Source organism: Pinus tabuliformis, chromosome 9, assembly GCF_031772625.1.
Source record: "Pinus tabuliformis cultivar Carrire ecotype Pingquan chromosome 9, CPIR1, whole genome shotgun sequence".
In the NCBI taxonomy this organism is placed as follows: domain Eukaryota; kingdom Viridiplantae; phylum Streptophyta; class Pinopsida; order Pinales; family Pinaceae; genus Pinus; species Pinus tabuliformis.
The window spans coordinates 213,621,604-213,648,120 of record NC_142307.1 but is presented as its reverse complement, the minus strand read 5'-3'; positions in this window follow the sequence as shown (position 1 = coordinate 213,648,120).

The following is a 26,517-nucleotide window of genomic DNA, read 5'->3' as shown; positions in this document are numbered from 1 at the left end:
GAGTTTCTTAACCTCAGGTATATGTGGACAATCTTTTGTCCAATGATCCTCATCGCATATATGACACCTTGTCGGGGGTCTCCCGTTCCTTTTCTTTTTCTTCTTGCCCCCTGGTTGCTTCAGTTGTTTGCCCTTGTCGGTCGACATGGCATTTACTTCTAAGGCAAGAAGTCCCTCATTTGCATTTTGACTAGAAATTTTGCGTTTGCCAGTCACGCCATTACTGGCGTGAGAGTTAGTATTCGATTCAGGAGGGGGAGGAATTGAAAATTCAGGTCTAGGGGCGTCAGGTATTTTGTCGTAGAGCGTGCCCGACTGAGTATATACTAAGTCTAAATATTGAGCACGAGCAATGACTTGCTCCTCTGTTACGACTCCTCTCTTGGCCACATCTTCCGTTATAGCCGGAAGTAACGACTTTATAAACCATTCAGCTAACAGCTGATCGGGAACGTAAGTTTTCACCATCCTACGACAACGTCGCCACTCATGTATATGATCAGATATGTGAGTGGCCGTTGTCTGTTTGAAGTTGGTAAGGAGTTCCGTTCCTGTTTCATACCTTATCGGTAATTGAAAATGGGTTAAGAAAGTCGTGGCTAAGGAGCTGAAATTGTCGAAAGAGGCTCTTGGCAATTCAATGTACCATTTAGCCGCTGGACCTGTCAATGTCCTCTGGAAGAGGCGAAGTCTTATCGAATCATCATTCAGGGTGTTTGATGAACACCATAAGAGGAATGTCATCACATGATTCGACGGATCTTCACCTGGATTTCCATTGAATTTAGGAATATCCGATGGAAGTTTATGCGGAATCGCTGGCCACCAAGAGGCATAAGCAATTGGATCATTAGTCAGCCTGTTTAGATCTGGTAATTCTAGAGTTGCTATAAAAGGCAACTGTTGGTTCAGGTTAGGCGAAGCATATCCCGGATAAGATGGTATCGCCTGAGCAATGGGTCTTTGCAGACCAGCATAATGCTGACAACTTTGACAAGGTTGATGGGCATAACCATTATAGCATGGTTGCCCATTACTTACAAAGACTTGTTGCTCAGGTCCTTGATATGATTGTTGGAATGGCGGTTGTTGAGATTGAACCAGCTGTGGTTGTTGGACCATTTGCTGTTGACCAATACTGGATGATTGACCAAGATGAGGAGTCACAGTACTTGTTTGAGCCTGAGTCGCTCCAGATAAGGAGGCACTACCCTGAGGTTGTGATTGATCCGCTAAGACAAGAGGTTGTGGTATTACAACAGGTAGCGCTTGTACTTGCGACGCATTCTCCATAGCAGGTGTGGTGGTAATATTCGACACAGGGTGTACTGGTCGCACTGAATATGCAACTCCTGATTGTTGAGGCAGTATTGGTACCCAACTGCCGGATGTAATTCCAGTTTGACCTGATCCTTGTTGTAAACTCTCATATGGTTGTTCTCTAGGAGGGAACAATGAAAGAGCATACTGCCCTCCATATGGTGGAAATCCAGTACTTAAAGGGCAAATTGGCCCTTGAAGACACATTGGATCAATTTGTCGAGTTTCAACATAAGAAGTACCAGATGATAATCCGGATGAAGAAATAGGAACTAACCATATTGTCGTCCCTGATGGGACTCCGGCTTGTTGTTGACAATTTGCCGGGACAGATGGTATACCAGCGAACATCGTTGGAGTAGCAGCAGGAGGTTCTGCTGCTGCTGTGTCAGACGACACAGTCCTAGATGTCGACGGTTGTTCAGACATATCTAGTCTATCCAAAAGATTTCTTAGCGATTCTACAGGAACTTCCACTTGTGGTGGACTAACTTCGAAGATCAACGAGGGAAGGGTGATGATTATTCCGCTTAAAATAAATTTTATAACGACGCTTTAGACACAACTTGCTTTTTCAGTTTTAAAGAGTCGAGAAAAAGCTAAAGATGACTCTAGTCTCCTTCGATGTTTTAACGAGCCCGAAGTGACAAATGCTCGGATGGACTTTTTCAGTTATAGAGTTTGAAAAAGGCCAAAAGAAACTGCTCTGGAGATCTAGGCAGAGGGTGTGCCAAACTTTTCGCAAAACCACGGAATACGTTTTACGGTACGTGTGGTCAATCTTCGTGAATGCTGTGTTCACTGCATTGCGATCAGTAGGGCGGTCGACACGGCTTCCTAAGGATAAAGGATATATGCCTATAGGGGTCTCCCAATATATACTCGACGGTACGTGGGAGCACAAGTCCGTATTAGTGCCACCGACTCTCAGGAGGAATCACCCACCTTCTTCGAGATCGACAGTCACTACGTTTAACGACGCCGGAACACGTCTCTAGCTTAGACCTCTATGTGTTTGCGTTATGTTTCAAAGCGTTGTTAGGTTCATTCAGTATATTTTAAGTTGATCTTTTTAAAGTTTGCCTTTCAAGGTTCACCACGAGATGTATGTGACAAATTCCTAAATGCAGCCTAAGATGAGAAGCAAGCTTTTTCAAATCTTTTTGACTGATGAAAATCTTAACTACTGAGGGAAAAGAAAGGCAAATCTTTTCACACAGATCATAGAGCACGCACTAAATGAAAATTTTTCCTAAATCATTAAGCAAACAGTCAAATGCAAAATGCACAATGCATGTATTTTCTTTTCCCTTTCTTAATGTAGATGGGTTACAAAAAGAAAGTTGTTATATAAATTTGATTTCGATTTAAAGTGAAAGTAAACAAGTTTGTCCAAAATCAAAAGACACCTTAAGATTCACTTGCTTAATCACTGGAAATACATGAAATCAAACCATACTAACGAAAGTAAAATGACTAATCAGCTATGGACAGCAAACAAGCTAACTCTTTAGACCAGCAAAACGCCTAACACAGGTTCAGATCTAAGAGGCCAAAAGCATGACTAGTTTACTTTTCGTTATGGGAAATTGTAAATGAGTAAGAAATACAAAGAAAAAGTACAATTTCGTTATATAACAGAGGCGGAATGATGGCAAGTAATATTGGCTTCAAAACAGGCACAAGACTGACACCTAGCAGCAAAACTAAGTGAAAACAGGCAAGAGAAAGGAGGAAACCCCAAATGTACTAAGCCAATTTGGGTCAACGCAGGCTCTGCACAGTCAAACTGGCTCTCAACGCAGGTAGCCAGTTCGGGACCTGTGTTGCAAAGCAGGTAGCCTGTGTACTACCTGCTTTGGAAAACGAGAATTGCGTTTTCACAGTCTCCGGGTCATAATTTTCTCAAAAATGCACGGTTTTTGCTCAAATCAGAAGCATTCAGTCAAGCACACTCAAAGGGATGATTCAGAAGGTGCAAAGCTATCACTAAGAGCTTACAAGGATCCTTGTAGATCAGCTCTTCAAATCATGAATTTGCTCAGAAAATGAGGAAGAGTAGCTGCCCTCTACTTCGCTTTTGATATAGTCAAAAGCTTTTCGATTTGGTACTCTTTCGTTCAGGAAATGAATAGCAAAATACTACAAACACAATCAAATGGATACGATCCCCAGCGGAGTCGCCAGTTTGTTGTAGGGAAAAGTATCTGACTCGGATGACCCTAACCCACTCTAAGGGTGACAGTTCCTTAGCAACAACTGTAAAACAAACTACTGAAGGTTTACTTCTTTATGAAAGCAAAAGAGGATGGAGAAAGCACTAACCGTTGCCTTGCGCTTAATGTCGAATCCAAACTCTTCTCTTTGGCCGCTTGCTCCTAGCTCTTTGTCCTTCTGCTCGCCCAGCTACAATGAGATCCTGCAAAACAACAAAGAAGGAAACTACAAGAGGCATGCAATCATAACTGGTTCATGGATTAGTGTAAACCAAACATGCAATCATCACAATATATAATTGAAACAAGAGCACATAGAAGAACCTCAATAGCTTTTATTAATGAAGAAATAAAGGTTCTGAGAGGATTACAACCATTGCAGGCTCCAACCCAGCAACACCTCCCAGCAGAAAGAATTGCTCTTCTTCACCTCTCTCAAACAATCACCCAATAGCTCAATGATGAAACCAACAGCATATCATTACTTTGCACAAAATTCCAGCCTCCTGAGCTCATAGGAGAGAGCTCAATATATAGATGAATTGAGAAAGGATGAGTCAGCTTGCAACTGATGTGTAGCTGCCTTGTGTCCTCTCTCTCTTCAGTTAATCTTTAGTTGATCTTCAGTTCTTGAGTCCACTTGGTGAACCTTGCTTCCACTTGGAGAAACAAAGCCTCTAACTCATCACAAGGCGAAATACCTGATCCAAGTGTCATTTTTGGAAGATTCCAAAGCAATGACTCACTGTGCCACATGTCCAAACTCGCCCAACGCAGGTGGGCTTTGTTCTACCTGCTTTGCAACGCAGGTACACCATGGAGCAGTTGTGTTTCAGCGCAGAAGCCTAGTGGAGCACCTGCTTTGATTTCAGGATTGCTTGTTTTTGAGTGTTTTCAGGTGGAGAATTGATCTGAGAGCTGTTGGTTTGCTGACCTTGTTTCTCTAGGGGTAGGAACATCATGTTTAGGGAACTTTGGATCCCTTGGATTATTGACAATTCATGCTTATTGTTGTAAGGCACAAAATTGTCTATAACATAGTCTTTGTTTATTCTTGATGTAAATCGTCCCTGTTTTACCTGGTGATCTCCATTGCTCTTTTGCTCATTCCTCCTTGCTACATCAAGATAACTTTTTGAGGTGGATGGTTTCTGCGCTTGAGATGCTTCTTCATTATATCCTAGACCTGTCTTGATTAGTGGGGAACGCTGCACATTGATAATCTCATCTAGAGTTTCAGATCCTTTAACAAATCTAAGATTAAGAGCTTTAGTTTTCTCAATCTCTTTTCTAAGACCCACAATTTCACATTCCAATTTTTCATGATGTTTTTCCCTTTCAGCCAGTTGACATTGCAGAGAATCAATAATCACATTTTTCTCTTCTAAACAAATTTTGAGATTAGAAATCTCTTCATAAAGACCATCTACATCTATAGCATCCATGTAATCATCATCTTCAAAATCCATTAAAATTTTATAATTATTACCTCATTCATCTTCATCACTATTTGATAGTCCATCACTATCTTCATGAGTGTAGTAACTTTTCTTGGTTACATTCTGTTTCTTGTTCCATCTAACAGGTTCCTTCCCTTTGTCAATCTTATCCTTATGAGGACACTTGGCAGCATAGTGACCAACTCTTCCACAAGCAAAGCATTTGAAAGTTAACTTACCACGGAATCTCCCAACACCTCGTTGAAGGTTTTTGACAAAATTTGATTCTTCCACTTCTTCTGACATGTGTCCTGACTCATAGTAGTCTCCTTTGCCTGAAGCCTTGAAGGCAGCTTTTCTTCTATCTAATGGTACTCCTTTCCTCATTTCATAAGCAGTTAGAATCCCGTGCAGCTGTGACATGGTAAGGTTTCGTAGATTCTCTTTTTCTTCTATTGCAGAAACTTTAGATTCAAACCTAGGGGACAAAGATCTTAGAACTTTTTCAACCACAAAAACCTCCTTTATTTCTTCACCCAAGTTTTTCATACAATTAACAATCTCATCTACATGAAGGACATAGTTAGCCACACTTTCATCGCTGTGCATTCTAAGATTTTCATACTGAATTCTGAGGGTTTGAAGTTTTGCTCGTTTTACCTATTCATCTTGTTCATAGCTAAAAACAATCTTGTCCCATATTTCTTTTGTGGATTTATACTGAATAACCTTGATGAATTCTAATTGAGATAGACATCCTAATAAGGTATTGACTGCCTTTGCATTTGTTTCATATTTCTTCTTCTCAACCGGATCTGTAGGAGTTGCTGATGGAAAAGAGTACCCTATATCTATGATATCCCAGACTTCTGTACCACGACATTGAAGATAGGAAGTAACTCTTACGTTCCAATATACGAAGTTTGTCCCATCAAAAATCGGTGGCCTGATAGATGCTTCTCTCTCGTAGTTGCTCATGATGATGGATCTTCCTCCAAGTGATCAAGCTTCTTCAGAAGAACCTGGCTCTGATACCAATTGTTGGAAATAATACTGAGAGGGGGGTGAATCAGTATTATCAAGTCAAATATTCTTTTTTCAAATCCAGATGATATATGATACTTGAGTTAATTAAAACCACATATATACGCAACTATGTAGAAGGAAACCCGCTATACAATGCAAACTTATTATTTACCTTATCTTTCAGATGTTGATTATTAATCTGTGTATCAGAATCCAGTAACCAGAAATAGTAAAATAGAGCAGAGGACAATCACACACAAGAACACAAGGTATAAGGTGGAAACCCAATGTGGGTGAAAACCACCTGTTGTAATTCATCTCTATCTTCTTTTAATTAGAAACTTCCTTTTACAATGTACTCATGTAGTCCTTTACCAGTACGCAGGCTACAACTTGCAGAGAGCTACAACCCTCTCTCGTTCTCCAGCTTCTCCTGGAAGGGAGCTACAACCCCCTTAGCTCTTGTACTAGCCAAGATATTAGTACGTAGGTGCTGGCCTACTGAAGGCTACAACCTTCTCTTTCTTCCAGGGACCACGTTTCATAAATTTTCAGACTGGATCCATGAACATCAATCAATCATCAAGTATATCTGCATCAAACAATCTCCTTTTCCTAATTAGAACGGAATCAAGTAAACACTTCTCTGACACCTGTACCCAGAACACAGTAACAGTGACCACACACCAAATTCTGAACCCAAAATACTGCAGCAATAAACAGATGCAGCTAGATCATAATTTAAAGATATATGCTACTTCAACAACCCGAAACCTGCGTGCATATCTATAAAGGATAATTCATTCTTTCAAATATTCAGACACTAATTAACCCAGATTGTCAGATTTATAGATCAAGCATGCACCTCATATAATAGATCAAAATCATACAAAGATACTATTATTCAAGCTTAAAGATTATGACCCATCAATAGAACTTATCCTTCTTTATGCGCTAAGGTTCCTCCTTCATTCAAATCCAAATCTGCAACATAACCCAATCACAAATATTTCAGATCTAGCACTGATTAGATATTCAATTCATTTGATGATCCTTTGCCAAATGATCTCCTTCCTCTTTTATAGTCTTAGGCCTTCCACAATACCACGGTCCAAAACCATAGGATCAAAAACTATTGGACTAATACCATGAACCAACCATGAAAGTGCGTGAGATCAACACTTTTGGATGCAATACCATGGACCAAAACAATAGGATCAAAAACTGTCGGACTAATACCATGAACCAACCATGAAAGTGTGTGAGATCAACACTTTTGGATGCAATAGCATGGACCAAAACCATAGGATCAAAAACTGTCGGACTAATACCATGAGCCAACCATGAAAGTGCGTGAACTTTTCTCTTCATGAAAGGAACTTTTCTCTGCATGAAAGTGCGTGAACTTTTCTCTACATGAAATAAAATTTTCTCTGCATAAAAGTGCGTGAACTTTTCTCTACATGAAATAAACTTTTATCTGCATAAAAGTGTGTGAACTTTTCTCTACATGAAATAAACTTTTCTCTGCATAAAAGTGTGTGAACTTTTCTCTACATGAAATAAACTTTTCTCTGCATAAAAGTGTGTGAACTTTTCTCTACATGAAAGAAACTTTTATCTTCATGAAAGTGCATGAAATTTGATGCACTATAATTTATCATCTGAGATGAGTGGGTTGCCATCAAGTACAACATATGTATCATAATTCCAACATTGTTTGGCTAAAACACTTCCAAACCTAGTTCAGGCCCCAACAAGACAACACCTTACCTTCGGGAAATTTGTTATGCCACATTTACCTATATTTGCACATGACTGTCAGGGACCTCAACCCTACAGTGGTTAAATTCAACGGCCGTTTTCACACTGCAGCATGTCACTGAGGGCTTTGAACGTAGAGTATTTTGATTCAACCACTAGGCTAGAACAATCAACCACTTGACATGATCTTGGTGAACGTGGTTAAGCGAGAAAAGAGAAAATTACAAGTTTGATGGGATCGAGGAAAAGTTCTTTTCGTTCAATTTTCCCAATGGATGCATGTGTAAAAGCAATAACACATGATGTGTAGATAGGGAACTAGATTCTGTTAGCGCTTGAAATTTCACCTCAGGCTGAGAAAGGTAAACCTCAAGGCAACATCAAACCACTTAGCCTCGTAGCTAGCCCTACGGGGCAGGAGAGGGCTCTCTCCGGTCTATCTCAGTAAAGATCTTCAATTGGGGAGATGACCAATAGGGTAACATTGATTTTAGGCTAGTAAACGGATCAAAAGGGTTGATTTTGAGATTTCTAAAGTTTTGGTGGAAAATTGGGGAATGGCAATTTTGGGTGCGGGGATTGGACACAGTTTCTGCAGGGGGTTCTTTGGGGCGAGATAGGAGACAGTATTGATGCCTTAGACTGAGGTTAATGGATGAGAAAGACAGGTGAGGAGCTAAGGAGAGCAAACAATAACTTTGAATTCTCCTTAAACAGTAGAAAACATTGAAATTAAACAAACTTAAAAGCAGAGCATGACAGTCATGAATTCTACTTTAACACTTCATTTGTTTAATGTGCAGAAGGAAAAGAAAGGAAATGATTCACATAACACACTTACAGGTACATAAAGAAACACACCATCAATACAGGTAACCACAAGAATCCCAAAAAGGACTGCAAAACCCTGGTCTTCCTTAGCCAAAAATTGCAGAGATACAGTGAATAATACAATGATAGCTTCTCCCTCAAGAGTCCAACCTTCCAACCTCTGAAAATGATTGAGAAAATACATAATATAGGCAAGCCAACCTCTTCCCTTGCCTCTAGGGGTCGAGCTCATCATCCTAGGAGCTATTTCAACCAATTCTAAACTGAGCACTAAAATCTAGGCAGTCAAAACAACTTGCCTCTATAAGCTAGGAAACCAATTCATTCATTAAATTTTCACCTTTTTCATGAATGAATCTTCTAGAAGAGGTACATAAGTGTAAAAGTGTCATAAAAGTACATTAATTACATCAAAGAGGATAATAATCCACCCCAAAAAGTCAAACAGGGTCAAACTGCGTTTTTCTGAGCTGTACACTGAAATTTGGAGAAATTTGCCTGACGGGTCGCGCGCCTCTGCCTGACGGGTCGCGCGCCTTTGAGGGCATATTTGGGGCACTTCCAGGTGGCCAAATTGAGCAAGAGTAGGCTTGTTGGAAATGTCTGTGAGTCTACTTTCCAACCCAACTGGAATTTCGGAATTTGGTGGTCATTTTCCCCTCCAAAATTGCAATCTCCCAAGACTGCTTTCTGTGTCTCAAAAATGTGGCAGAAAGTCATTTGTTTCTTGTTTTTTGACTTTCTGGAGGCCCAAAACTTCATAAAATCTCTTGTCCATGGATGAGAATATGTAAATTCTCATGAAAAATCTGGAAATGCTGAGTTTTTGCAAAATGGAGTTGCCACGATGAAGGGTCGCGCGGGGGGTGAGACCCGTTAATGGAGAAAACCTGTAAATTGCCTGAAAAAACCAAAATTTACCCAAAATGCTCAAAATTTCTTGGGATTTGTGCTGTGGCTAGGCTATTTAGTGCCATTCGTAGTCAAAGAGGCTTTGGCCAAAATTTGGAGTGGATCGGGCCTTTTCCGTCATTTTAGTGCCTTGGCCAACCTCCTTGGATCTAGCGATTGCAATTTTGACATTTCTCTAAAACCATGACACCTGTGCAAAACATGAAGGAGGGTTTTCTTCTTTGGCATGTTATGGACAAAACCTCTCTCAGTTTCCCAAAATTCATCTTTTATTGCTCTGAAACATCATTTGAGTGCGACTTGTCCCAATGTGTGAAACAAGGAATTTTGTCGAAATGGAGCGAAATGAAGGGGATAGGGGGCTTCTAAATTCTTGGGGAAATTTTTGGGAGTGGGGAGGGATGTTAGGAAGTAGGGGAAAGTGGAATCTCAGAGATTGAGTTAGGAGAAGGGGTCGAAAAGGGAAAAACACAGGCCCAACCTAGAAAATTGCCAGGTTGTAGCTAGAAACTAGGGTTTGTGCGAAAATGAGGAATTTGGCGGATCTAAGGGATGGGAAGCATTTGGTAAAGTAATTTAAGGATAGGAGAAGGTGTATGAACATCAGGATACAAGTTTTGCCGATGATTTGACCGCCCAAGAGAAATTGCCTTCAAAACCCTAGGAGAGGGAAATGACCTTGCCTAGGTGCAACTGAAGCATGGACAAGATGTAAGATGACTCATTAGACACTGAGATGATAATCAAAACCCTATGAATGATGATAGACTCAGCTGAATGATGACATGGATGGGCCTTTGGGAAACTTTGAAAAGAGTGAGAGCAAACCCTAGACCTAATGCCTAGTGACCAAATTTTGCTTGAAGACTCACTGAAATGACAAAATTTGACCTTGACACTCTGAGACCAATTTGTAAGAGCATATTTGATCACTAGAGGAAGGCTAGAAAGACTGACACTAACAGATTCGACCTTATGTATGAAATCAACGTAAACTACCTCTCCGCTTGCTAATGAAAGTTATCCTCATTCCACATACGCAAGCTATTATCTGGTGAAAAAATTAGAAGGCAAGAATGCCAGAAAAGGCTCATTCCGTTACTTGTATATGTTAGGGATATATTCAACCTTTTCACGGCTTGGGAAACATCTCAGATTGATCTCATCCAATGATCCAGAGAGGTACAAAGCCAACATTTTTCTTATGGATATAGAAATGTATCCATGATTGCACTGCTAAAAGTAGGAAAAAGTTTAGAGATAAAGGAAATCAGCGTATAAGCCTTGCCAATATAGAAGCAGTGGCTTTCATATTGATTTTCTATTTTTTTGTTGAAAGAAAAAAGAAAAAAGAATCACGCCTTTCGGGTTGGCTAGAATTTTCCAGTTTTTTTAAGTTTAGCACAGCAATTGATTGTGTTCGCAACCACCCGAGATAAATCAATGAGGGGTTCCATAAAAATCAAATACTCAATCTTTCTTACAGTAAAATTTTTGAGGATTCAAAGAGTGTATGGGTAGTGGTTACAGTCTTTCATGGCATGAAATGCATGAAATGTTATGTTTAGTCTCATTTGAACTGTCGACTGCTGCTGAAAAATTTCTGAGCCAAGGGCCCCTTGGTTAGATTGATTATTTTGCAGCAACAAATGCCTATGTTAGGGGAATCGATGCATTGTGATCATCAATTTCACCAGTTAAGTTTCAATAATAGCTTGGGAAGAAAGGAAGGAGGGCTTCGAGGATATTATTTTATCATGTTGGCCATGGAATCCCCCTAGAGCATTGTTTGGGGCTCAAAGCCCACGTTTTTAGTAATATTGTTGTAAAAACTCAACAAATTGCAGGCACAGAGCGTGAATTGTATATTAGAGTCATAGGGCTATCTGCCCTAAGTTTTGAATGTAGTGTTGGCCTACCCATGTTCCACGAACCATGGGATTCTATAAATAGAGCAAGGCTCTAAGTTGTAAAGGAGTGAGTTAACCAACGGATGGAGTCTGAAAAATAGCGAAGCATAGAGAAAGAGTCTAGTATCTTGGGTCATAGTAGTAGGAAGAGGTTCTGTGGTTGAGTGCACAAAGGCCTAGTAGAGTTCGCAACTTAGTGTGCAAACCCCTGCAGCTGAGTGCGCAGGGCGTTTTTTTTTAAAGTCCATAATTTTGTTTGGGAATAAGTCTTGGTATTCGTGGAGTAACTCAGCAACCTTATCCACCATGGCATCATCCCAATAGTCCCCAAGCATTGCATACTTCATCTCCACCTCCGTTCCAATGTTTACTTGCTTTGTTTTTAACAGTGCGGTGATGTCAGGATCCTCAATCGATGGTCCTCAAACCTCATAATAGCCTTCTGTTTCTGGAATGTTAATATTTCATGGGTCCTCATCATCCTCCTCAACATTTACATTGTAACACTCGAGCGCGCAGCTCAGCTGTGTCGCCCATTTTGGCTGAAGTACTTCCCTTGGCTCTTGGGGTATTATGAAGATAGTTGCTTTTACTGCTTGTAGCGCATCATCAATAGTATCCCACCAACAATATTCAAATGTGAAATTTAACATAAATCCCTTGCGCAAAATATCCCATTCGCTCATTCCATGCCAGAGCTCCATCTCAAAATACCAATTCATGGGTATGACATCCAGGGTATGATAGAAAAAATGTACCCATTCAGGCTGTGGCTCTTCCCCATAGACCTTGGTCCATTTCACGAGGTGTGTATGTGGATCATCTCATCCATCATACTTGTCTACTAGCCGCATCTATAGTTTCCCAAATCATAGGTGCATCATCCTTCTACATCTGCGCCAGTCCTCAAGGCTTCTCTAATGCATACCCCACCACCTTGTGGGTGTCATGGGCAGTGCCCATTTCAGAGCATCGAACCGCTGCTATTCCAATACTGCGCTTTCAAATTTGTTTAGGAATTCATCCACCATTATCAACCCGTCATACTTATGTAGATCCCTTACCTCTATTGTCACGTAGCGCAGTGATCTAACCATCATGTTGCAATTGAGCGTGGTTTCCTCATGTAACTAGTTCTGCCATCGTTTTGTTTCCTCGTTCGAATTTGATGTGCAAGAGCTTTCGCGCTCCCACAAAATCCAACCATCCATTGTAGGATTCACCCAATCCTATTCCCGAGCGGTTATCTTATAGATACAATCGAGCTCATCATCGCTCACTGGCTCTGTGTAGCGTGCTCCATCCACAGGGTCTAAAGGCACCACTACGCGTAGTGACTATTTCTCAAAAATCATTTTGCACTTCTTTAGATTTATTACTCCATTCATATTGGTGACCCAGTCTATTCCCAATAGCACGAGATAGGGATTTTTGTCATCGACTATCTCTATCACTTCGAAATCCACCAACATGCTCGCACCTTCAATATCCATCATTACTCGCAATCTTCCCATGGGTAAGATCTTCTATTGGTTCACCATTCGCAATAGAATAGGAAACCATTTTAGCGCAAGTCTTCCCATGCATTCCATGTTTTTTTTGGCAGTACATTCACTTCCAATCCTAGATCTAGAATTACTTGATCCATTTCATAATCCCCAATTTGCACAGTCAATCTCATTTCCCTTCCTATTCACGATGTGTGCTTTCTGAGTTTCCGGACTACACACCGTTCTCATGATCCAACGCACCTAGTGATAAGTTCCTACAACCCTTTCATAGCCTTGCTATCGCACAACAATTTCATACATGTCTCCAGAAAGGTCGTGATCATTAAAGGATCCATCTCTGGCTCTAATTGATCCTTACTACCTGAAGTGGAGGCCTCCATGAAGCTCTTCTTAGCTTCCATGAATGTCTCCTTCGTGTGCTCCAGATCAAATTCAGGTTCCTTTGTAGGAGCCTTGCGAATCCACACACTGTCTTCAGGCTGCTTACCTTTGTCCTCTCCTATCATGATACCGCTTCTGAGAACTATGTTTACATTCGGGTCCTCTTCACACGGCTCAGATCTCATCATTTTCAAATTCTGAGTCAGGGGAGGCTAGAGTACGCCTTTCTCATGCAGCCTCACTATCAGTGTAGGGCAGTCCTTTGCCTCATGATCAAACTAAGTATAGTATAAACATGATGTTCTCATCAGATTTGTACAATCGCGGGCATAGTGCCCTGGCCCTCCGTAATTGTAACAAATTAGTTGTCTGCGACCCTTTCCTGGTCCCACTCCACCTCGACCTCATCCAAGCCCCTGAAATCCAGCATGCGCCATTCCCGTATTTGGGTCGAGGGCTCATGTTTTAGCCTGCACTCTATAGGCAGGATTTTGATCCATCATTAGCTCGTAACTTCTGCAGGTGCGCTCATCATGGCCTACCGACCTGCAGAAATTACAAAACAATTGTTGGGATGTCTGTGTATACTTTTGAAATAGATGAAAATTATCTGTAGCGTATTTTCCTCCTATCTAACAAATCACACACCATAGTGCAGGCACCACGCTCGGTCTTGCTTGTGCCTCTGGTCATAATAGCATTGGCCCTCCTCCCGCCAAGTAATTCGCGAAGACTGGAGAATGGTCCTTGTCATGGCCCTAGCCTTTGCCTTTTATGCACCATACCTCCTTATGTGCTTCTGAGCGGGTTGTCCTGTCCTGTTTCAAAATATGCATTTCCAGACACAAATTTTGTAGTTGTGCGTGGATTTGTTGGACTCCTAGGCCAGGATCTTGTATTGGGATATTGTGCAGTCTCATTGCAATCTACAAAGCTTCAGCCTAGGTGGATAAATTTTTCTACGACAACGTAGTTCTTAGATGTGGTGTTAGTGACACTACAAACCATGCGAGGTGTTGCCCATCTGTCAAGGTCATGTTGGCTTCACGAATAATACTCTTCAGTCTCTGATCCAGATCCAATGGGGTCTCTCCTAGAAGCATTGCGATCTCCTTAAACCCGATAATCGATTGTGTCTCTGACCTTGGCCTGCTAAATTCCCTGTTCAGCGCGGTCTGGATATCTGTGATCCCTGCTTTCAGATGGTCATTAGAATGCTTAATCTAGCATGTCAATGCATGATCTTGCAATGCACTCACCAACGTTGCCTTCTTTGTATTGTCATCTACAACTCCTTGTGCTTCCCATACAACCCTTACCATGAACCGAAATTGGTCCAGATCTTTGTTCCCTACTCCTTTGAATACCAACAATTTTATCACACTCGCCATATTGAACTGTGATGGTGGCGGAGGTGGTGTGGGCAGAGATGGAGGTGAAGATGGTGAGACTGGTGGTAGTGTAGGTGGAAGTGGTAGGCGCGGAATTTGCTACCTTATCAGACTGACCGCGATTCTCGAAGAAACTTTAGCAAGCTCTTCCTTACTTTCCTACCATGGTGAAATCAAGGGGTTATTCTCTATCTTTGTGCTACCTTCATTTCTATAGATCATCCCACCTCGCATAGCCCCAAACATCAATTTATTCGCGTAACCCACTTTTCACACAATAAAATCTTAATCCAAGTGTTCAGAGATTTAATGTACTTACCTCGCGGTCCTTTGAGGAAGCGTCATTTCGCCTCACTGTAGGTGATTTTTGTGTCTATCACAAACTTGGTGATAAACCCTCCTATAATTTGATCAAGCCAATGGTCCACAGTCCGTGCGATCTTATCTTCCTATGCTTCTAGTATATGCACTAATTCTGGAGTCCACACAATTGGTTTGTCAAGCCTACACCTTCGTTGATTGTCTGCTAGCTTCACAATCCACTCATACAACTTAGAGGGAAAGAATGCAAAGAACATTTCATGGATTTCCATATATAAGTAGCGCTCCAACCACTATTCCTTTGATACTCGTGGATTCTTGCTTTCCTGCATCGCTAACTCATGAATCTTTATATCTAACCACCCTTCAATTTATTTCTTTGTTGGATTCTAGTGACATGACATCAGACATCCCTTATGCAGATATCACTCCTAGCAATGGAACCATTTATTGGCTTGTTGGGGCCTGACCGAGGTTCAGAGATGATTTAGCCAAACAAATCCTTGTACTACTAGCCCTTTCAGCAATAGTCCATGGAACGCGGACTGAGGTCTCACCCGAAGTAGTATGGGAGGGCGCTAGAACTAGTTTCCACACCCTGGGGATGTCTGATGGGTTCCAAGTGGTCCACGGTTTGACCCTGCGCGCATGTCGCTACACGCACTTATCAGTACCTCGCAGCCAATGATGTTGCCTTCGCACAACCCTACTTGGGGGCCGAATAGTGTTATTATCAAAATCCTTACTAGGAACCGGATATTAGTTGATTAACTTATCTTATATGTATGCTTTCATGTATACATAACAATATTCACCATTCATACAAAAGTGTGCAGTAAATAAACAATATAATTGCACTTGATATCAAACATGTAATAACTTAAGAACGGATACACGAAATTCAGATAAGACTTCTCTTTATTATTCTTCTTCCTTGGTTACAGACTGGACTTTGCCCTGCGCACTCAGCTGCAGGGGTCCGCACACTTAGCTGCGGACTCTACCAGGCCTCTGTGCACTCAGTTGCAGAGCCTCTTCCTACTACTATGACCCAAGATACTAGACTCTTGCTCTATGCTTCACTATTTTTCAAACTCCATCCGTTGGTTAAATCACTCCTTTACAGCTTAGAGCCTCACTCTATTTATACATTCCCATGGTCCGCGTACCATAGGTAGGTTGACACTACATTTAAAACTTAGAGCGGACAACCCTATGACTCTAACATACAATTCGAGCTCCACTCCCGCAATTTGTGGAGTTTTTACAACAATATTAATGAAAACTTGGGCTTTGAGCTGAACATGACGTTCTCGATTAGGACTTCAATGGGAAGCTGGTGAATCAGACATTGAATCATGCTCCGTCATCCGATTTGTTGCATTTCAAGGATTTCGGTGGATTTTCTTTGGTAAAAATTTGAGCTAGAATCTCACTGTTATTGAGGTCCGCTCTATGTTTTTTTTCCAATGATTATCTTAAGTGCATTTTAACATTTGGTTTAGATGTTGGAATGGTTGTCGTTAGAGATATTGGACTTCATTTAAGCCAGAGTTTTGTCTTGATTGGAAAGCACGGGAGTATATTGATAGAAGGAAAATGCAAAAGATTGGATAATGGATTATCTCGATTTCGATCAAATTCTCACTCCTCTGATGCACATAAATAAGTGAGAAAACATGATCCTTAGGATGGGTTTGCTAGTTAGTGGAAATATTTCAGTTGTTCTCTGAATTTCGTCAAGAGGGAGTGCAGTGCAATAGCTAGTCGTGCTCGCAACATTTCCCTCAGATTCTCTGCATAAGTGAGTGCATTGCCTTGGGGGTAAGAAATCAGAATGAAGACTATCTACGCATAGTCTATGTGTGGTTTCAAACCTCACATCCAACAAAGTTAAAGGAGCAAGAGGTTTAGGAGAATAAAATACTCCAACCCTTTTTTACTGTAAATTCCTGTGGATACAAAGATATAGTATGGGTATTGATTTTTTTTTTTGATGATTTTTTTAGAATCTGAATCAGATAGATATATATTACAATTATGGGTTATGCAGGACAAGGTTCCCACCAATCTGATCATTGACCAAATAATGATGCACATGTTTAATTGGTCAATGTATATACCATAGTCTATGATATTGTTTTGAATCATTGTATGTATTATATGTAATCATGTCACAAGTTTCGTAAAAATATTGTTTTGAATTAGTATGTAGAATTATTTTTAAGAAGATAGTACATGCCTAAATCACATAAGGTCATGTGAGGTGAAGGAAAAGTATGCATAAGCATGTGTACGAGTGACATAAGCTATTTTGTTCCATGCATAAAACATGAGTAGATTTAAGTTATACATTTTTTTATGCTCCCATAAAATATGAATATTTATTGAATTTCTTGAATTACGTTAATCCTTGAAGGATTGTATCATAGCCTCATTGTACATATTTGTATTATGTGTTTACTATGAGCAGCAATGGTATGCATGACAAGGCTATGAGCATCTCTCATGTTTGAAAAAATAGATTTAAGATATTTTGGAAGAGATAGAGTTAGGCTGGATAAGTAAACGAAAAGCTATTAATACTTATAGTTATGTGAAAATTATTAAAACTAAGTTATTATTGAATGCTTTGGGAGCACATAAAAACTATATACCATGATGTACAAGTGGTTTAAGATGATAGACCTGGTTGTAAATAAGTATGATTGTGGTATTAAAAGATTGAATAAAGAATTCTAGTGGTGTGGAATAATACTAGTCATTGCATATTTTTATGATTTGAGAATGTTAAAGTTGCCTTGAGGTGAGAGGGTTGATAGGAGACATTGAGGAGTCTCACATATGGTCATATGTAATGAGAACATAAGTATTGTTGATGTTTAACTATTTTCTGCTATCATATAGACTCTTTAGAAAATAGGTTTTGATTATAAGTACTGATCAAATGATGCTCAAAGGGGAGCCTATCTGGTATATGGTTACAAGAAGTTGTTTTGGTATGTTTACATGCATAAAGCATTGCTAAGTGAAGAAGTAACATGTTATCAAGGTTAATAAGTTACTAATATTAAGTCCCCTTCTAAGATAAGGAGCTTAAAATTTTATCATATATTGTGGAAGTTTCAAAATTTAAGCTATAGTTGAGTGTGCCTATAAGGACACAATGACTATATGTCATGATTGGAAAGTGATGATTGCAGATATGCATAGAGAATAATTAAACAATTGGTAACCATGATAAAGCATGTCCATCATATTAATTCATACTAAATAATACATGAACAAAAATAAATGAGTACTTAAGTACACAAATACATGGATGCCTTGCATATAGAACTCATTGTGGGGGTTCAATGAGCTGAATGGATATGCTTGCATATGTGGTGTAATTGAGGTCAAATAGTAAACTATGTTTATCTTCAAAAAATCATTAACCAAACCTCTAAAATGGATGCCTATGTATAAAGGCCAAGTGGAGATTTAATCATCACACCTATGTTAATGGTATGATTAATTAGTGAATATGGTCAACATTTTACTCATATTTGTTCTGAGATGGCATGGATGCTATGCAAGGGAAAAGGGTAATACAATACAAATTCATTGAGGTAAATTAGTAATATCATCACCTCATTCTAATCGTATTCAAAATCAAATGATGATTTGTATGGTTTCTAGTTAAGAACATAACTTAATGAAATTAAGTTATGCTTAAAAGATCCCAAGAAGGGATAGAGGATGTGAAAAACAAGTGTTTATAACATACCTTGTGTGCATGCATGAATGGATGTCCGGCCAGGTAAACAAACTTGGAGGGTACCCAAAAGAAGGAAAGTAAGTTTGGTATAAGTAACTATGGTTAATCGCAGTTTGGCATACATACAATTACGATGAATATATGTATATGAATATATATTGTGATGTGAAATAATCTGTTATGACTTTGTAGGCATATTAATGTATAAAATATGTAAACTGATGTATTGTATGCAGAGAGACTGCAAGAAGCAGGTGTTCGACAAGAACACAAAGGCTTGAAAGAATGCAAGCAGAGGACATGAATTCTTCAGATAAAATAAATGATAAGCAATAGTTGCTTTAATAGTAACAGATTATGATATTTATCATAGTTAAACTTTGCATCGATAAATTCTCACAAATGATTTGAAAAATGTGTGACAGGTAGCTATGGAAGGAGAGATTCTAGTAGCACTCCTTGAGACCGATGTAGCTATGGTAGGAAGGATGTTGGGAGCACTCCTTGTGGCAGATGTACATCAGAAAATTTGCATCAGATGGCAGAGCCATGAGAGCTATTCATTTGGAAACCAACTACCTATGAACGAGGATATGATGTAGTGAAACACCAAGGACGGTGTAAAATTTAAGGGGGGAGTATGTAACACCCCTCCCTTGTGTACTAAATTATTGTAAACCTAAGCTAAGTTAAAGTTAGGTATGATATCCTCCCTTCTATGTTAAAGGTTGTAGACCTAAGCTGAGGAAAGCTAGGTTTGATACCCTCCTTTGTGGGTTAAACTATTCTACACCTAAGCTGAGGAAAGCTAGGTGATATGTAATATGAAAAGCAAATGTATTATTAAATAAATTAATAAAATAAATCACTTGGAGGGTGGATCACTAAGGGAGAGGAGATGCTTGCCAAATCCCATGAGGAATGGGATAGAGATGAATCTCTCGTGATAAGATTCTATATGTGATTCTAGATAAGATTGGATGGATTGGATATCAATTGGATGGATGGGAGATAAAGATCCATCGGACATAAAGCTTTGTGGGAGATAAAGGAAATATTTTATGTGGAAAAGCGTTGTGGGAGATAAAGATGAGCTTTTCCAGATAAGGCCTAGGCAAAGGAAAAATCAATAAAGCGGGACGTCGCTAATGGTAACTAAATCATGAAAGAGGGTATCAAATACCCAGTGCATTGGTCAATTGAGGACAGTTGATCCTTGGCAAGATCTTCGGCTTGGGGGGAATCATAGGTGATTCATGGCTGGGTGGTGGTGCTCCTCCCTCCAAGTGTGGTTTAGTTGGTGTCAAATGTGTGGAATGTGTGTATGATGATTCTTACTCTCTCTGTGTTATTCATTCAATTGTTTATGAGAAAAGTTCTTACATTTATTCTTCATGAGAATATTTGATGATAAATGTATGCTTATGACGTTTCTCTCTAATCTGATGTGATTCACCTGCATGGTATGTGTTCCTTAACTGTTATGAGATAAAATAATTTAGCAAAGATATAAGAATGGTTAAATTTATTTCTACTATTGAAAGGATGGTTTTCTTATGCATGTTGTATTCTAGTGTAAATATAGTTCTTACATTAACATCAAGTGGTAACTCTCATGTATGTGGGACACTTAAGGTATCATGCTTCTAATGAATAAATAGAGAAATTGTTTCAGATAAGAATGGTTTAATTAGCTAGTTATGCATGTTGAACCAAGGGTTGATCAGACCACTTCGATGATGCTTAATTATGTTAGTGATGCATGGTCAAAGTCAGATATTTCTCCATTAATTCCGTGTGCATTTAAGAGAAGATTTTATAGGTTGCATTCCATGCTTATTCCTTCATACTCAATGACAATTATGTTATACATAAGTTTTTTATATGAATCTAAGGGTTCCCAGTACGGATGCGATAAAGCATTAAAGAATGGTGTGATATTATGAGGTTGTTTAGAATATTAAGAAATGAGTATAGTAACAGGAATAATACTGGTCCCTGCCATGATAACTATGGACAATAGTTAGATCTTAGCTGTAAAAATAAGAAAATTTTTGGATTGGGAGCCTTATACGCTATTATTCTGGGATAGGCCAAAGAGGTACGTTATAATATAAATCAACTATATAATTATATGTTGAAAATGAATTAGTGAAATAATGGAAACAATACATCTCTAGGATAAAACATAGTGTTTTAAGATTAAGAAATGAATAATATGTCATCATATAGTTCAACAAAATAAATGGAATGTAAATATAAAAATTGGGATATGAGATTAAGTAGAAGATAATGTGGAAGGCGATAGGAAATGGAGGTTGAAGATGATATAGAAAGTAATTAGTTAATTGAGAACTCAGATATCAATCATTGTATCTATCCAATATATTTCTTACCTTAATTATGAGAAGAGGTCATGGGAAGGTATAGTAATATGTTCTCTTAAGAATGATGAATATCTAATAGATCAATTATCAGAGTATAGTTTACTTTTGAAATCATATCGGAGAGCAACTCTAAAATTATCAAATATTAATAGGAAATTGGAAAGGGTAGAATATGTTTTAGTTCTTCAAGAACTAATGCATTAATAAAATTATAATATCCCATAAAGCATTTACTTATACAATTGAATGTGCACTTTAACTTGCTAGGAATGAAATGAAATTCAAGGGAGATAACTATTACCAATTCACTTAAGTCATAAATAACATATGCATATGAAGTAAAATGAAATCCATTAAAGGTACATCTTATAATAATTAAAAAAAAATCATCATTAATTTCCCTAAATCTCGGGGATACTTTTGTAGTTCAAGCCAATGCTCCCAAAACATATGTGAATTTAATGAGCCTTCATTTTTTCTACAATTCATCACATTTCCTTCAAAGTTTCATTTGAACATGGCACAAATAAAAAAAGTGAGAAGTGCGTTACATGATTAAGCTTAAAAGTATAGTGGAAAAAGTGTTAATTTTGGGCTAGATTGATCTATACCATAGATAATTGCAATTTTCAACTATTTCAACAATTTCACATTACATTCACCCCATATCATAATAGGAAATTATATAGAGAGAATATTAACATCAACAATGTAACATAACATTATGGAACATTATAAAAAAACATACACAATGGAGACACTAGGATTTAGGTTAGAGACCAGGGCAAAGCCCCACAAGGGGTAAGACCCATAATTTCTTCTTCTTCTTCTTCTTCTTTAGATATTCATCAAATTTCCATCTAAGATACAAAGTAAAATAATCATGAGACATTAGTATTTCACCATAAATAATATTAGGCCTCCTAGGGCTAACCCTGGATCATACAAGATCCTCATAAGATGGCAGTAGATAAGTCTATCAAGGAGGAATTCACAATCCCTCTACAAGTCCTTTGATAGGTCTAAATCCATATCACTATCACAAGAGGATATATATAACTCAAGTAGTATACATGTTATTGTATCATGGTCATATAATTGTTAAGTATTTCTACCGTCACAATCATAAGCATCATTTCCATACATCATTGTCATACTACCATACATCATTGTCATAAGGATAGTTCCATACATTATTATCATAAAGATATTCTCATGCATCACTACAGATTATGGCACATAAACCCTTATCATAGACCTTATATAAGGATCATAACTTATGTTCCTTTAAGGGCTCTTCTAACCAACCCTCCAATATGTACACTAGCTACCTTATATGTCTATCCAAACCAGACTTACAACACCTAGCATCCATCAATATAAAAGAAACAAACACATACCTTTTAGGATTTTGATTCTGCCTTGAAAATACTCCTCAAGTTTAGTACATATGCCTAAATTTTTTGGCCCCTGATTAGGGCTTCTAAGTCCTTGTTCCATCCTTCTTGTCAAGTCAATTTTGGCCAAAAAACATACTCCAGTCTTGCCTCTTCACAACCTCAAAATTCATACTTCTTTTCTTAGCAGACCTCAGAGAAAATCCCCTTTATGTAGCTCACACACCACAAAACAATGTCTTTCTATAGCTTGCATATAATAGACTTTATATAGCTCACAAATTGTAGAACAAAAACTTTTTGTATCTCGCATATCACATACGTTTTTTAGCTCACAAATCATAGAATGACGACTTTTTGTAGTTCACATATCACAAAATTTAGTAGCTCACAAATCACAAAATGATGAATTTTTGTAGCTAGTAAATAGCAAAATGACGAATTTCTATAACTCACATATCACATATTTTTTGTAGCTCACAAATCATAGAAAAATGACTTTTTGTAGCTTGCATATCACATACTTTCTATATCTCTCAAATAGAAGACTTTTTGTAGCTCACAGTGTTGTGTGTGGAGCATGATTGTTCAGAGGTCTTTGTTTTAGCCAGATGTATACCCAAAAAAGTTTGTACACTCCTCCACTGTTAGCAGCACCCCCGAAGCTAAAAACTGATGTAAAATTGCCTTATAAAAGTATAGTAATTTCTAGTCAATCTGGGTCATTCATTAGGCGGATGATCTGATGGTAGAGTTTATGTTTAGTTTAGGGTTTTTTACCCTAGAAGGCAACCCATCTCTTTGTATGATGACATTGTATTGAGTCTATGTAATATATGTGTATTCCCTGAGCGAGAAACAAAGAGGTGAGACTATGAGAGAAAACAGAGGATATTACAGTAGATCTATTGTAGGTTGTGTCTCTTCATTTTGCTGGATAATAGAAAGGAAGGACTGGCTGTTCGAGGTGGACGTAGCCCAAACTGGGTGAACCGTGTATATCTGTGTCTCGCTTGTTTTATGAGTTTTTTGTGTTTATATTTCTACAATATTTTATGTGTTCCATTGCTCCGTAATATATAATGTTCTGACACACATATCATAGACTTTATGTAGCTTGCAAATCATAGAACGATGACTTTCTTTAGCTTGCATATCATAGACTTTCTATAGCTCACAAATCAAAGACTTTTTATAGCTCACATATCATATATTTTTGTAGCTTTTAGATCACAGACTTGTTTCCTTAGATCATTTGAAGTTATCACAGATCAAGATTATTGTGTGTGTGGAATGAGCTTCAAGGCTTGTTTATATATACCAGACTGTGGAGGAGCCATGGGGGGTCTTAATGGAAATGAGAACCGTCAACTAGTGAGGATGTATTGAAGAAAATCCTCTTCCAATTTTCTCTTGAGAATATTTAAATATATTTATCAAATTCCTTGATGGTTGATAGCTGAGACAAATTTTATGTCACATTAAATAATAGGAGGAATACCAAGTCGATTTGAAAAATTTAATAATAATGATTTTCCTTTATCCAAATTAAATTCTCTTTGGGGGCAATATGGATTCTCCTTGGGGTAATTTGGTTTCTCTTGGGGAAATTCATTTCAAAGCTACCCTAAATTTCAACACTCCCTCTCAGCTAGGGAGGAATATGTGACTACACCATTAGACTCATCTTGAATGTACATGTCTCAACATGAGATAAGTTCATATCATCTCATAAAAGAAGAATAATCCACAACTGAAGGTAGGGGAGATAAATTTACCAGAACCAAGTACAAAGAAATCACATTTGGACTTGGTAAATATCACACACCCTATGTCCACTAGCTGACCCTCTCCAACTTGATCCTTAATAATAAAGTGGTAGAACACCTGCATAAAATACTTAGGGGATATCAGTTTACCACAACCAAGTCTATGGCAGGTGCATCTAACCTTGGTAAAGATCACACACACCTAATTCTCCTCTACCATGTGGTCAAGATGGAAGCTAATTCCAAGAATCTTAACCGAGTCCATGACCCCTATATGAGGGTGACTTGTGGGAATGATGAAAAATGGAGTATGTATTCAAATAAAGTCTAAGTCCATCGATTTAAGGAGTACCCTCACCCAAGAGATATATTTCTCTTCTCCTCTCACCAAGTCCATGGATATTCGTAAAGATTGGGAGCTTGAGCATAAATCAATATTATTGATCAATAGTGTTCCCTCTTGGGGAGGGATACATTCTCCTCCACTCTAATATGCTCTCATAAAAATTTTGTTTCAACAAAGGCTTGGAGAGAATTTCTACAATCTGCTAATCTAGTGAAGCCCCACTAGTTCAGTTCTGTAACAAGTGATTGTTAGAGCCGCGTTGCTCTCTTTGTATTAGAGCCTCGTCACTCCCTTAGTTTCACCATGATGATCCTACGAATAAATTTTGAAGCCACATTGCTTGAAATATGATCGACCATTGTAGGACAAAGTGTAATGGAATTCCTCTACTTGCTCATCCAAGAAATCAAAATAAGACTCACATTGAAGCAACACCTCAATGTGTTTTTTTAATTCACAACAATCTCGTTTCACTTGGCATTGACACTGACTCAATCCATGACTGACTATGCCATGTACATATCTTAATACCATGTTTTCAGCATCCCTATATACATGTCTAGGCTCTATTTGGCTTAGGGTGTATGTTGCAAAGCAAGGACCCATCTGGCTTCTTTCTAATCATGATATCCACCAAATATGAATCTGAAGATGAGTCTCTCAACTGTTTCAGTGTAATTTATCATGCCAAGTCTCTAATAACATACTTCCCTTGACAAGTACTCATCATCTCTTTGTTACACTTATAATCTAAAGAAATGGATCACCAAGGCTTAGAGGTAAACTCCCTATGTTATTTAACAATGAAATGATTCGGTGCTATCAAAATAAATTATCATTATCATATTTAAAACCAAATATCAAAGACATACCTTCAACCTTAAACATAGGTTGGTGTCCGCAATCGATGTACATCAATCCCATCATACCAAGCCCAAGGGACTTTCTTCAATCCAAAATCATGAGTATCCTACTCATGCACCTCAAATCCCTAAGGTAGCCCTAATTATAATTCTTCCTTAAGTATCATGGAGGAAGCCAACTTTAGATACATCATAGGTGCAAGGATCTTGTCATATTTATTTATCACATATGATATTTCTATAACAAAAGTGCCTAACACTATTGCATCTTGTCATCTTGAATGGTCCTTGCAAGAAGAAAATGTCGCTCCTAGAATCTCATATGACTATTTCATTCATTCTGACAGTATATGCCCTCTAAATTGGAAGCCTCTTCAATCATAGTCAAGCTTGGGAGACTGATACTTCCCTAAAGTTCTGAGCTCTTGTTCATTTTCCATCACCACTCTAATCATGGGATGACTCTAAATCCACCTCAACCTCAATATTGAGGACTTTACATCCATATGATATTCCTATTGACGATAGAACAAGAGAAATAATAACAAAGTAAATAAACATAATAAAAGTGTACATGATGATGAGGCAATATTTTCTTTCTCCTTTAGATATAAGAGTGGCTCCTTCATTTTCTTGCACTAGCTCCCTATTTGAGATAACTCTTCCTGCATTACTCTACGTCTTGATGATCCTCAAGATGGATCTATGTTCCTTGATCACACCCTTAGAAGAAGTCTAGGAAAGAAGAATTAGTTTAGCCAATTACTCATGCAGGAAGACTAAACATTAGTCTAAGAAGATAAATCAATGTAAACAAGAAAAATGTCACAAAGAAATAAAATAATTCTTGAAAGAACTTATCTTTAATGAGTATTGTAGGAAGATATCAAATCCCTCTTGATCTTGCCTCTTTCTTAGAAATGATGCACCAGAGTCCATCAACCATATGTCAATGTCAACTGCAAAATAAGAA